The 15,678-nt window shown below is 40.5% G+C and overlaps 1 long non-coding RNA gene across 1 annotated transcript; it reads left to right on the forward strand.

The window, feature by feature from the left end:
- Positions 1-11,722: 11,722 nt before the first annotated feature.
- On the forward strand, positions 11,723-12,942 carry LOC139433455 (uncharacterized). Its single transcript, XR_011642915.1, has 3 exons — positions 11,723-11,928; positions 12,174-12,338; positions 12,713-12,942. It is a non-coding gene; the product is annotated as an uncharacterized lncRNA (long non-coding RNA).
- The last annotated feature ends 2,736 nt before the right edge of the window (positions 12,943-15,678 follow it).

Here is a 15,678-nt window from a genome sequence, read left to right on the forward strand (position 1 = left end):
CCCCAGGCTCAAACTCTGTTGCCGGGTTTCTTCCATCCCATAATCAGCCCCTCAGACGGGGGTGGTAATGAGGTGGTGATTCTCCTCTCTGACTGGCTCTGATAGTAAAGATTATTTTTATGGCTTCCTTTAATAGACGGTATAAAATAGAAAGTGATGCAGAAGATTGGAGAGACAGAGCGGTGATGACATTTGACAAAGGTCACGGAGGGGGGATTCAAACCCATAAAGTTGTGACCAATAAGGAAGCCGTTTCCAGAAGGCGGGAGCCCACAGCTGGAGGTCATTTTGGACATATTGCGCAACATGATTTCTAGGAATTCTGTGTATTAATATATCAGTGATTTGTCAACGAGAAGAAGAAGAATTACCTTGGCTTCAGAAAAACCCCATCATAAGCAGAACATGTGTGTTGGGAAAGTGATGCTTACACACTAAGCACACTTCTTTAACATATCATTATAATGTGTTTGTCTACCATCTAAGTCCAATAGTCACACTCTTGTACACTCTGTGTTGGTCTCCATCAACCACTGAGAACATTTCCCAGTCTATATGTTTGACTCTCTCCATTAGCTAGGATCTGTGTGAAATATGTGTAGCATTGGCAAAGGTAGGACCTTTCCGATCTGAACTGATTCTGTGTATCTGTTTCATATTTGATCATAAAATTGCACTTAAAAAGTTGATTACACAACAGATGTTCATATATTGAATCATTAGTTTCAGAAATGCATATCAACAATTATATTTTCTAATGTTTATTCTGGTGAGGGTTTATTAATGTAAACGTACTGAAGTACCTGGAGTCACGAAAGAGGAGGAGTACACTTGCTTTTTTGTCACTGTCTTCCATGTCTACACACAGTTTGGAGACGACCACAAATCCTCTCGCGCCTTGCACCCGACTATTCTCCTGGAGTCGCGCTTCATTAGAGACGCTGTCAGTCTTCACAGGACAGTAGAGTAATGCAAAGACTAGCTGGTTAGGAATGAAGCCTTGACACTCAAATAACATTTGTCCATGAAATGTCAGTATGGAGTGCATCCATGTTTGGGCCATCCCATTCGATACATATGTCAAATGCATCTGCAATCCACGTGTGAACACCAGTCAGCTGCCGTTTGAGTCGTGTTGAATGAAAAAAGACAAAGGTTGGGTTTTTATTTAGTGGATTCATTGTGTTGTGTTGGCAGGATGCGGCGCGCTGGGACTGCAGCAATCACCACATGTACACAAGAAAGTAAGTAGGCCCACTTAGACCCACTCTGTCTGTCTGACTGGAGTTGCCATCAAAGATAATTAAGTTGCTGCTAAAACAAAAGAATGAGTGAAAAGACGAGTGCGATTTATTTTTTCAGAGCAGTGGAGGTAGTGATTTTTTATTATAGGGAACATCACATTGTTGATATACAACAATGAAAATGACCCCTTCTAACTCACTCAAGGTGAATAATAAGCTGAATAGAAAAGTTCTTATTAGATTATAGAAAATAATATTTTTTATAATCCAATAAGAACTTTTCTATTCAGAGCTCACAGTCCAAGACCCTACTGACTGGGCCACTGCCGGCTAATGCTGTCATCATTAGCCGGCAGTGGCCCAGTCAGTAGGGTCTTGGACTGGGAGCTGTAGGGTCTCCGGTTCAAGTCCCCGACCAGACCTAAAATATGGAGTGTGGACTGCTTCTTGGAGAGGTCCAAGTTCACCTCCTGCCCTGCCGTGGTGCCCTTAAGCAAGGCACCGGACACCCCCCTCACTCCCATTGCTCCTCGGGCGCTGTACAATAGCTGCCCACTGCTCCTAGCACTAGACTCCTGGTTAAATGCAGAGGACAAATGTCACTGGGTGCTCTGCATGTTTCATCTTCTTCTTCTTTGCCTTTTAAGCTAACCTGATCATTAACTAGAAAACAAATTGTCAACATGATCCCAATTCGACCAAATGCTTCACAATAAGAATAAGTAAAAACACAAAATCAAGCCTTTTATAGAGACACTGCTGAGTGTTTGTTTAAGTGGCTGTCTACGCGCTCTCTCTGAAGGCAGATTGGTCAGTGTGGGCAGCTCTCAGACTGGAGGATTTGGCTGCAGCTCTCTGCTCTCTGCTGTGTGCATGCAGGGTCACCACCTGCTGCAGCTTCTCAGGCCAAGCAGCTTCAGAACGGACCACGAGGCTGAGCTTCAGACAAGGGCGAAACCACCACAGATCTCACCCACGCATACCTCAACTGTCCCAACAACAACCAAAGCAAACAGATGGGGGATGGAAATTGAACATTATGGAACAGGAATTTATCCCATCCTTGCTCTCAAGTGATTTTAAGTGTCTGTGCTGTGTAGTTTTTTTTATATTACAATATACAAGTAGAAGAAGAGTTGTTTTATGTCGTACTAATATATATAAGAGAAGGCTTTCCAAAAATGGGTCAAAGATGTATAACAAAACAACATATCTTTGGTTCTGTTTAAGATAGTGACCAGAGAGGCCATATTTGATGGCCTTTTGCCTCATAACCAGTAGGTACTAGGTAGACCCCTAGAAAGGACCGAAAACTCTCCTAATTCTTGACTTTTGTTCACCACCATCATCCAACGTTATACCAGTAAAAAATAAACATGTTAGTTGTGTCATTGTGAGCATGTTAGCCTACCAACGTTAGCTTTTTGCTCAAAGCACTGCTGTGCCCATAGTACAGCCTCTCAAATACCCTCTTTGGAGAAGGATTCCTTTTGACAAATAGAAGAAATATTCTCTTCTGAAGGCAAGATTGCTGAATAAAATCCTATTAGGCTTTACATGACTTCTGAGTTTTTTCTTGTGTGCCTTTTCCTAAGCAAACTGCATCTAGTTTGAATACAATGTCTACATTTGGACATATTTTGGGTTAGAACTAAGTAAAAAAAAAACTCAAAATAAATAAAGCTAAATTAAGGTAAAATGTTACTTTTTTGAATGCGATCTTGATTTAACTTTTTTAAACTGCAAAGCCCCTACATTGCAGCTGCATCTTCATGTCCCAGAGACTGTCTTCCACCCTCTTCACCCTAACCTCCACTGTGTGAACAGGTGTCGTTCACACACGCTCCGCACACAGCAGCGTCAAACGGCTGGCCCTAAGATATATGCTAATGTCATGCAAATGCCATATAGCAAATCTGGAGGTGAGGCATATTAATGAAAGGCAAAGTATCATAATCAGCCACAGAAGTGTGCTGTCCTTGACAAGAGGGCCGTCACATCTTCAAATGTTACAGAAGGTCAGCGGCGAGCACGTCACAGGAGACTCTGCTGAGGCTTTAGGCAACATCTGCTGCGACACGTGGCTGCTGAACATGTGCATTTACACTTACAGTCCATCATCAAGCGCTGTGGGATGGAGGAGGTTGAATCATGAAGGCATGTGTTCATTATTGAAATGTAGTCAGTGTGGAAAGATCTTAAAACTGGACCTATTTTGGATCAGATGAAATGTGAGTGGCAGACTGTCACTTTTTAAGTGTTGTTCGCACTGCAATTGAGACTCGACTTGAATGTGTTGCACTTACAAGCTCAGTGCTCAAATCTCCTTTGATTCAGGGAATGATGAAACTCTTTCAAAGCCACTGCTTGAAACGTGTACAACTTGCTCAAAATGCTGTTTTGTGTCTAATTGTGCTGCTTTTTTCTTATATGAACAACGTATAGACTACTTGTATGTGAGCGAGGTCTCTTGTACTGATGAAGACGGTGTGGTTCAGTTTACTTTCATTGTTTTTGCTGCTGATTTTTTTACTTTTCTGATTTATTTTTTACACGACTGCAGATCTAAAGAGTTATCTTTCAGCTAAATGTTTTGGTATTCCGGACCCAAACTGCAGACTACACTCCCTGTTGAGCAGCTGTTGGACTAGCTGGTGAACATAATGGAGCATTCAGCAGCTAAAGAGCCAGATATTTAACTTAGTTGCGGAGGTGGCGACCAAAAACAATGCTGATACTTAATGTCAAATATTGGACATTTATTCATAATATAGGCAAATACACCAAGTACAACTTATCAAAATAGGCATATATTGTTTAATTTCTTTAGATATTTAACTAAACTCGTATTATTATGAATTCAGGGCATGGCTGTAAAAGTGATTATTGCTTAGTTGATTTTTACTGAAAAAGAAAAGCTTGTTGATGATGATGATGATGATGATGATGATGATGATGATGATGATGATAATAATGATGATGATTTATATTGGATCTTTAGGCAAATCTGCAGCCTGAGAAGCACAGAGGAGGGCTCACTTACTGTAGACACACACTGCAAGAAGGCACATGCCCACTCTAACACACAGCTATAGAAACACGCAGCAGAAAGTATCATCAGCCTCTCTGCTGCCTTGTTCCTTTTATAGAAGCTGTTTGGTGAAGAGGCCTAAAATTCGATCATGCATTTTCTCATGACTGAAGCCCTCCATATTTAGAGAGTCTATTTGTGGCTGTCTCTCTCCACAGTTGCCTTTGCCATGCCCCGAGGAGAGAGAGAGAGAAAGAGAGAGGACTAATACACCTCCCAGAGTATGCCTCGCTTAGTTTCAAAACTGCAGATCGCCGCCTGCAGAGCACAACAGTGGATGAACACACTGATGAACTGGAATAGGCACAGAGCTAGGGTCAACATCGCTGGAGGAATGGACAGTCTGACCCGTACTGTCTGTGATTGTTATTTAAAGAGTCCTAGCCTTTAAGTGATATTGTGTTGAACTATTTTTGTCAAATACATTATTTTCAGAAGAATGAGGAGAAATTCTTAAAATTCTCAAACATATTTCTATATTTTTTATTTTGGTAACCATCTATGAAAACATCCCTCACAGACATGTATAGCCTCTAGAAGCATTGCCAAACACCATTTTTTTTAAATCACCTCTCACCCCTTATAATAAGTATGAATATTAGGTACAATTCTTTTTTTTAACAATGCATAAAGCAACTAACTTGGGTCTATAATTAGATTATTTGTATGGGCATTTATCTTTCATATCATTCTGCTTTTTCAAAGTATTTGTTTTCATCCAGTCTGAACTTAATAAGCTATATAAACGACTGCATGTACTACACACAATGCAATGTTCTTAATTATGCTAAATTAGAACATAATTCAGCATTTAATGGCATGAAATAACCTGTATAACTTTAACTCCTTCTGACAAGTTAGACGACAAAAGAGACTAACATTGTTTTCTTCTGAGAAAAGATAATATAACCTCTCCACATCACAGATCAGTATCAAGTCAACAAGTGGAGAAAAACAGGCACGTGGAAAGAAAGGCAGTATAAAGCGTTGCCGATCAGGTAAAGGCATCGAATACTTTGTGCCGGCCAGCTGTAGTACAACTCAATCTGTGAAATAGCTCAAAACTTTACGAGAACCAGTCACCAGTGTCCTCAAGCTGTACTTAAAGTAGTGTCTTGTAGAAATTACTTTACTGCCACTAGAGGGTGCTGTTTATACTATGATGTGAGGACTATGGATCAGAAAGAAGATGTTGAGCGAGAGCCGGAAGGAAACCCACATAACCTCGAGAGGACACACACACAATACACAGAAAAGGAAGGACCCAAGCAGGACATCATTGACACAAAGAGAAGGGAAACATATGATTCAAGGACAGTTGTGGTTAAGAAAAAATTGAGGTAATTGGACTTTTATTTGTGCTGCTACTAAAATAAATAAATAAAAGTGAATTGCCTTTTCAGATTCAGTATCCACATTACTATCTGGGTTAAACACAGAACACACTGGCACTTCATTGAGTAATGATGAACACATGAATTTTCTAATCAAACTAAAATAGGTTCAATGCTACAGGCCCCACAAATACAATTCCTGGTACACACAATACAACTCAATCCAATGAAGAAGCATACAGTAGGGGCCAAGGAACAATAAGAGGCCAATATGGAGTTATTTGCATGAGGAGAAACCTTAAAAAGTGCAGAAACTTAAAAAATAACATGTAATCAAATATTAAACTTTCATCACATTGCAATATAAATGTGATTTATCATTAAAACATGTTACAAAAGAAGAAAACACAACCAGGGTGTGCCTTCTTCTTGTATACTGTGAGGGAACCCGGGCTATTTGATTTCTCAGTTCCTATTTGTACTGTATCATCGCACCACTCTGTCCTCGAGACGCTGTTCATCAGAGTGAACGCAGAGCACGCCCTCTAGTGTTCACATGCTGACAGTGGCAGTGCTAGATCTCAGCTCTCTGGCCTTTCCATTTCAACTGCCAGGCCCTGATGTGTGCTGGCAGCCCTCCATGATCACATTTCACCCTTCAGTGAGCAGCAGGGGTGAAGCACAGCACAACACACAGCTCCTCCTCTGAACACTGTGCTCGGGTCACAGCGAGGCTCACAATCACTGTGTTGTTTCCTGCACACAGTGAGATCAGTACTTCGTTTATTTACCTGGGAATTCACCTGGTATCTTGAATCAGAGATATTTATTTTTTACAGTCCACACTTTGTGTTCCCTCCCAAAGTGTTGCACTGGCTCACACATAACACTGTACTACATCCTTTAAACACACACACACACACACACACACACACACACACACACACACACACACACACACACACACACACACACACACACACACACACACACACACACACACACACACACACACACACACACACACACACACACACACACACACACACACACACATTATTTCTAACCCCACATGATCCGCGTCCATGGCAACTGAGTGCTGTTTGGCCCGTCAACATGGACAGATGATGGTCTGGAAATCATAAGAAACTCGAGGATCATACACTGTGAAAACACGTGTGGAATCAAAAACATAGGTAGGACAGCTGAGAAAATAAACCAAAAATAACTGGTTCAAGTCCCAGAAAAAGTGATATCATTTAAATTATCTTCTGCAAGAACTGCATGCTAGTTGAGTATGTTTACCATATAATGGACTAAAGTACCACACAGCTTCTTGTGTTTGGGATTAAATGCATTTTCTTAAACAACAATATCTCATATTACCACATTTTTTAGTACTTGAATCTGTGGTTGTGGGCTTTGATGTGAATGTCTGTCTGTGCCTCTACTCAAAGCACTATTTGATAAAGAGCTGAACGGATTTAAGCTTACACTTCAATTTACCGATTTTTAAATCTGGGGATAAGGCAATGATGTCCAATTATAGACCTATCAGCATCCTCCCCTGTGTCTCTAAGATAGCTGAGAAATTGGTGTCAAAACCAATCACCAAACATTTAGATAAAGGTTTCGCTCCACTCCACCCAATGCAGTTTGGTTGTCGTGCTCACCTCTCCTCTGAGACAGCTAACTCTGTCTTTGTGGAAAAGGTTGAATGTATGTTGGACACGAGCCGGTATGTAGGTGTTGTCTTCCTTGATCTCAGGAAGGCATTTGACGCAGTTGACCACAAAGTGTTCCTTACAAAGCTGACGTATTTCAATTTTTCTGCAGTTTCTATACATTGGCTCAAGTCCTCCTTATCAAACAGAAAACCGTGTGTTCTGGTCAACGGAGCCAAATCCCCCTAACTTGTGAACCCTGTTGGGGTTCCACAAGGTTCCATTCTTGGACCGACTTTTTGCATTGTACATACATGACTTGCCTAATGTATGTCCTGAGTTGAATGTGCAAATGTATGCCCTAACGGGAAAAATACAGAAATAATCTCATCTTGTCTCTCAGATGCTTTGGACAAGGTTCAACATTGGCTGGAGAGACAGCAAGCGCATTTCGTGGCATCTGCAGGCAGTGGCAAGTCCTTCCTGCATATGCCACAGAGGCCGCTACTCTGTGGTAGCTGTGGCAAGTCCTTCCGGCATATGCCACAGATGCCACAACTTGCCGAGGCATCTGCCGCTGCTCAACGGGAGTTGCCACAAGATGCCAGAGTAAGAGAAGGTTTACGGTAGCTGCCACTCGCCTTCCGTGGCAAATGCTGCTATTTAAACCCGTATTTATCGTGTAAAATGTCGCTGTTTAGGCATGACTTTATCGAACTGATCTATACACAGGACTGATGTGCGATCTCTATTTTTCAAAAAGATTATACATTATCATTTGTATTCAATTTTACTTGGAGCATGGTTTGCTAAAATAAACAAACGTGCTATATTTATGATGAAATATTGGCGAGTGAGGGTTGCAACGCCCTTGGCAATTGTCGCTTCTTGAGGGGAGTTTCCACTGCTTGCTACGATAAACCAGGTGTATGACTAGTAAAGACAAATAATTAACAAATACATATCTGTATTGACACAGCAACTTGTACACTGGTGTTATTAGACTTGGCTACAGACTTAGGGCGGCAGTAACTGATTGCAGTTGCCACTGCTAGTGAGATGCTAAGGTTTACTTTATAAATTAGGCAAATGACTTATATTTGCCCCATGCCTTCAGCAGCAGCAGGCCATTCACTTTGATTTGATCCAGTTATGAAATGTCATCATTTCGACAATAAAGAGATGCTATAAACGCACGTTTTATCGAACCATCTCCGTTTCTAACTTTCAATATATTTAAAAAGAGATCTCTCTCTCATCTGCGTGCGGGGGCGGGGCCTCACAGACATGCTGCGCTGCTGCGCTGTACACACAGTTCTGCCGGTAATGAATATTAGGATACATTTTGTGAGGAAACTTTTCCACCAATAATTCCAATAAGTATTCCAAAATGTATTCACTTCAGGTTTACAAAAGTAACTGTATTCGGATTAGTTGTTTATCAAATGTGTTGGCGAGCTGAATACAGTTAGGCTACTTGGTTTTTGTATTCTGATTACGTAACGCCGTTACATGTATTCCATTACGACCCAACCCTGTGTACAGATAATCAGTCCTGTGTACAGATCAGTTCGATAAAGTCATGCCAAAACAGCGACATTTTACACGATAAATACGGGTTTAAATAGCAGCATTTGCCACGGAAGGCGAGTGGCAGCTACCGTAAACGTTCTCTTACTCTGGCATCTTGTGGCAACTCCCGTTGAGCAGCGGCAGATGCCTCGGCAAGTTGTGGCATCTGTGGCATATGCCGGAAGGACTTGCCACTGCCTGCAGATGCCACGAAATGAGCCAGGCCCTACTGATTGACTGAACAACATTTGCTTACAGTTAAACGCAAAAAACCCAGTATGCATGATGTTCAGTAAACGACCAGTCAAAATCGAAGGATCCAACGTATTTTTAATCAGTCAGTATGACTTCAAGTATCTTGGAGTCATACTGTATGATATATAGTCAGATTTGGGTCAATATTCTAGCACGCAAAACAAGTTACTCACGAGCGGAAAATGTGTTTTTACACGCGCATGAAATGACCCTTGCGCGCAGATTAAACCCCCGCGAGCGGCTATGCGCTCGCTCGTGAGAGAGACAGCCCTCTTGCTCCCTCGCGGGAGTGTCAGCATCACTCTCTCGCGGAGTCTGTCTACGCGCGCGTGAACAGTTTCTGGCACTTTGGGGCGGAGCCACTGGACTTTGATTGACAGCTGCAAGGAAGCCCGGAGTTGCCAGGTTTGTTAAATGCCTGAACTACCAAGAGCCGTAAAGTGTACAGCTAATATATATATATATTTATATATAAACATTTATTTTATATAAAACAATATATTTTTGAGTGGGCTGTATCTGTCGAAAATTGCTATCTACTGTCTGCTGTACACTCTTAGAAGGGAGGTGTGAAATATGAGACAACATGTGTTGAATTTCAACACACCTACAGAGTGTGCTCAGGGACAACACGTGTTGTGTTTATTTATGTGTAAATCATTTTTACACACAAAATGTGTAACCAGTGATGTACCTGAACGCGTTCAATGAATGATCGTTCATGAACGCGTTCATATTTTGGGCGAACGTGAACTGAACGTACTGTATTTCCGCTAGATGAATGTAATTGAGAACGCGTTCATTCTCAGCGCTGTATAACGGTGTTCAAAAGTGCGTTCATTCTCAGCACTGTATTATAACGGCGTTCAAAAGTGTGCCAGATTTCATATGCCTTTCAGCCGAAAACCCAGTTAAAACACACCGTAAACAGGCTTCAAAATAATGCGGAAAACCACCCAATCTGGCAACAGCAAGCTGCCTGTGACGCGTACGCGCCTGTCACCCCTGGCTGTCGCACTAAAATATAAATATACTAAATATATCAGACTCCTCACAACAAACAATGTGGAACCGTGGAACCGGCGAGCATTGAATGAATGAATGAATTAGTATGGACGAAGCCGAGAGCAGCTGCAGCAGCACTCGCTCAGAGTGAGACTCTACGGCGTCGGCGTATGAGCATTTAAAAGAGTTTTACGTTAAAGTCAGTACTGACTCGTTTGCCTGTAAACTGTGTCCGCCCGGTTTGAAAAAGCAAGTCCGTACATCGACGACGTCGACAACAAACCTTAAACGGCACATTGAGAATAAGCACACGACTAGCCTTTCACGGTATGTGCGAGTGGCGAATAAAAAAGAGAGCCAAAACAGATCCACTACCACCCAAATCCCATTAACATCGTACAGGCAGTGGCGTTTCTATATGTACAAAAGTGGTGGGGCACAAAAAACGTAGATGTCTATATATAAGCTTCTGCAGTGAGGTTCATGGCTAGTGACGCACTGGCACTGACTCTTCAGGTTTACAAAGATTATATTTTGACCTAAATCAAAATATAATATTATTTTCAAAAGCTTTTTTTGTCTGATGCTTCAATTAATTTTAAACAGACAGTTCAACAGAAGGATACCCAACAAATGTAATTTTATCATTTAAATATTGAATTGTTCTCTCTTTGTAAGATCCCATTTTCAATAAAATTGCGGTCTTACCTTGACTTGAAGATTAAGTCAATTTGCCTATCCCTCTGGACAAACATCTCTATTACTTTTTTGTAAAAGTCCTCCTTATGTTCTTGTAGTTTCAAAAGTCTATCATAAATCTAATCTAATCAATAGATTTATGATTCGAAAATTATAAAAGTAGGGTAGACATGTGGATATTATCCGGCTGAACAAAACGTTCATTTGTCTAACAGGTTTGTTTCCCACAGACCTTATTTGGAGCTATTTTCTAAAATCCTATGGAGAAATCTCGTTGCTTTTTTGTCGAGGGAAGCCATGCGCAGCTTACTTCCGGGTTTTAGGACGCCTCACTGCAGCTCTCTCGTCTCCTCTTCACACACCACACTTTTCGCGGCACACGTACTTACAGCCAATCAGCTCTGAATTATGTGAGATGACGTATGGTGGGGATGGCAGCTCACTGCCCCTAGGGTCATTATTTTTTTACCACACACATTAAATAGGAAAATATTCTGAGCATGCGCAGTGTAGTTTTTACAGTCACCATTGACATAGACAGTAATGGCGCATTTCCACTGCAGCGGGTAGCCCCGTTTAAGCATCCTGAACCGTCCTCAAGCGGCCAGGCCAGTTTTTGGTGGCATTTCCATATAGCCTAGTACCGGCTAGCGGGTACTTTTTCCCTCTTTTTCCGGCCCCATAAAATCGTGGTTCTATCAGACCAGGCCAGGGCTGTGACGTCAACACTCGACTGCTGATTGGTCAGAGAGAATCGTCACAAGATCGCGCGCGAGATCATCCCTCGCGTCACATATATATCAAGAAGCAAGCTTGCAGCATTTTGTAAACGGAGGAGCTACAAAAATGGCAACGTCGAAGAAAAGCACACCGTGGTCGACCGAGGAGGTGACGACGTTCCTACATCTCATTGGGGATGATAAAATCCAGCGGGAGCTCGACGGAACAACACGAAATGTGAAAGTGTTCCAGGATGTCTCTGCACAGATGTCCGAACGCGGATTTTCGAGGACTTTCCTGCGATGTAGGGAAAACGGCAACGGCTTTACTGGAGTCCCTGCAAGGTACGCTCACTTCTAACAAAGAAGTCTATTTTATCCTTACATTAATGTTCGACAACCCATGCTTTTATGGAGCCCCGAAGAGCTAAGGCAGATAGCCTAGGCAGATAGCCTTAGCTAGAGCTATTGTTTGCTAACACCATATATGCCATTGTTTACGTTCAGTTTTTCTTTTCTATAGTTGTTGTTGCTATTTAGTATTGTGCTGCAGTAGTTTGTGGAATTAACAAGTCATTTTGCTGTTCTAGATGATTACATTGGGACTCGTGAGGAGGAACATTCCCGAACAACGGGTGATGGCAGTGTTCCGTCCACATCGTCATCGAATCCAGAACGGACCCCAGCCGAAGAATCGACACCGACTCAACCACCAACACCGAGTGCCATCACGACACCGCAGCGTGTGGTTCTAGGTAAGAAATAGAAATGGCAAAACGACTGGAATTGTGTTTTGTTTTTTTAAACCTTGGATCATCCATCGTCAGTAATTAAAATAAGCTATATCAATGTGTGGAAATGCTCTGTTACAAGTAAAGTCTTAGCTAGTAAGCAGCTAGTACAGTTGTGTGTGACATCCTATCATATACATATATTTTATTATTCATTATCAACAGGCTGGACATAATGTAATTCACTTTCACAATCATTGTAAACATCTAGGGCCAGAACTTTCTTTAGTTCACCTTACTGTTGTTCTGTTTATACATGTTATTCTTATATCCTTGTGTGACCTGTACCTGTCCTGTGTGTTTTCCTTATTGCTAATTATTATCTTATTGTCACCCAGGCAAGAGGAAACGAGGAGGAGAGGATCGGGCCCAGCAGGAACGGCACCATGACTGACTGGGCAGCCGACGTGGCCCGTCTCCTCCCTGATACTTCAAAAAACCTTAATAGTTATTGTACATATTATATATTTTTTATCTAGTTAATTTTTAAATGCAACATTTGTACTTCCTTGTTTATTTATTTTCTTTAAAATGTTCATTTTATATTTACAATTCCATGTATATTTATGCTGGCTGCAATACAGTTTTACATTTTTTATTTGTATTGTTTAATGGCATGCCTTTTTGATACAACATTTGTATTTTTATACTGCCATCAATAAAGTACTTCTTTGACTTATCTTATCTCTTGTTGATAATGAATGGCACCCAACATAAAAAAATCATAAACATACATGAATTTATAAAGCAATAACAAACACCATCAGTTAGGAAAAAGCCCCTTACTTTTAAGAGATTTAAAGCAAGAAATTGAGTTTGCTAGCTTGAGGTCCTACTCTAAAACATTATTACATGTTTATTTTGTAATAGTATTAACTAGAATACATGATAAATACATAATACATGTAGAAATTGCTCAATTGTAATACCCTCGTTCTACTAGACTCAAACAACACATTCCTTATATATTTCAAAGATGAGAGAACAACATAAACCTATAACCCATTCAAGCAAGCTTTTAACATGTCTAGAAGAAAGATTGAGGTTATATTTAATATATTATTTTATGTTGTGGATACTTTAGTCTCCATCCATGTTTACAATTGTCCACACTATTTTACACTTGCATTTATGAATATAGTTTTGCTGTGTTTTACACTTTAGTATTTATGTTTATAGTTAGCTTTGATATTCGCTTAATTTATTAGAAAGATTTTCTTTTCATGATCTGATATTTCCTCAAATGTTCTTATTATGGGGCAGTACTTACTGGTGCTTGAAATTCAAATATTTACTAAATATTCAATTCAGATAACATTTGTTTAAAACATTTGACAAACACATGTATATGAAAAAAAAAAAGATGTATTTATGTTCAATACAATGAATGCAATACAATGCATATTTAGGTATGCTATGGAAGCAAACAAGAGACAGAAGTATTTGAATGTTATCAGACACCGAATTTATAGCATTGAAAATAATTACTTTGAAAATCATGTATCTGAATTTTTTTTGCTCCGAATTTACCTATGTGAAATAAAAATATAAAAATTCAAGTTAAAGAAATTTGAATGTTCAAATTCAGATCCCAAAAATTAAAGTGAAAAAAATTCGATGTCAAATATTTCGGTGTTTAAAATTCGATGTCAAAAAATTCGGTGTATAAAATTCGAAGTCAAAAATTTCGATGCAGCATCATCCGGGCTACTCAGACAGGATAAGCAATCGAGTCCAAATGCAATCAAACCGACTTCTGGCCTATCAGAGCCAAGCGGCAAACCCCGGGACAGTGCGGTGAAGCCCAATGCTGCAAACTGTAGGCGATGGATGCAGATGGGAGCAATTCCCGTAGACCGTATGTTAAAATGTCCAACTTAACATCAGAAAAGGAACATGTTTCTAGCCTGGATCCACAAAAACATATTCTGTAGTTAGATTCCCCCTTCATGACAACGGGGCGGCTGCTCCTAGCTCCTCTCTGCTAGCTCCGTTAGCTCCGTGATGCTACAGCGGCTCAGCTCTTGAGGAGAACACTACTTGAACTCGGCCGTGTTTGTTGTGTTGGTTCCTGGTGGACTATTCGTCATGCAAATATAGGATTTATCTGCGGTTAAAACAGACCGTCCATGAATGCAGTTTCTTCGGTAAGTCAACCCTGCGTACTTTATGTTATGTTACTGGTGTTTTCAGGGTTCGTACGGTCATTGAAAACCTGGAAAAGTCATGGAAATTCAAAATGCAAATTCCAGGCCCTGGAAAAGTTATGGAAAACAATATTTTTCCCAAAGTTTTGGAAAAGTCATGGAAATGTAACTAAAGTTGCGTCAAATATAATTTACATTTTATCTAATGGCCGAAATAATCTGCGGTCGCGTGCTGTTATGTGCCATCATGACGCGCATGGTGTTATTTTTTAATATATGAAGCGCGAGCTGTGTGCTCGAGTCTTCCTGCCTGTCGGCTGAACTCTGCTGCTGGATGAGGGTCAGTTTAGCTACATTAGCTACATTAGCTACGGTGCGTTCGTTAACTGTGCGGAGTCACTGTGGCACAGACTGCACCGCTGGTGAACAGCTGTTAGAACGGGCCGTTCAGGTGTTCAGAGCAGAGCGTGATGTGAACTGAAAAGTTTTTCTGTCGCAATATCATTTAAGGAATCGTTGAGCAAGCTAGCATACATTGTCACTATCTGCTAACGTTAGCTTTAGCCTTCGTTTTCTAATAGTTTTTTTCATAGGCTATAAACGGAGGTGGTATAAGTATAGATATTGTGCTAGAGTAAAAGTAGAAGTACTCAGATCTTGTACTTTAGTAGAAGTACTCGGATGTTGTTCTTAAAAGTAGAAGTACTCAGATCTTGTACTTGAGTAAAAGTACAAGTACTCAGGTCTTGTACTTGAGTAAAAGTAGAAGTACTCAGATATTGTACTTGAGTTAAAGTAGAAGTACTCAGAAAAGTAAAGGTACTCAGATCGTGTACTTGAGTAGAAGTACTCAGATCTTGTACTTTAGTAGACATACTCAGATATTGTACTTTAGTAGAAGTACTCGGGTGTTGTTCTTAAAAGTAGAAGTACTCAGATCTTGTACTTTAGTAGAAATACTCAGATATTGTACTTTAGTAGAAGTACTCAGATCTTGTACTTTAGTAGAAGTGGAAGTACTCAGATCTTGTACTTAATAAAAGTAAAGTACTCAGATGTTGTACTTGAGTAAAAGTAGAAGTACTCAGATCTTGTACTTGAGTAAATGTAGAAGTACTCAGATCTTGTACTTGAGTAAAAGTAGAAGTACTCAGGTC

Source organism: Pseudochaenichthys georgianus, chromosome 3, assembly GCF_902827115.2.
Source record: "Pseudochaenichthys georgianus chromosome 3, fPseGeo1.2, whole genome shotgun sequence".
Taxonomy (NCBI): domain Eukaryota; kingdom Metazoa; phylum Chordata; class Actinopteri; order Perciformes; family Channichthyidae; genus Pseudochaenichthys; species Pseudochaenichthys georgianus.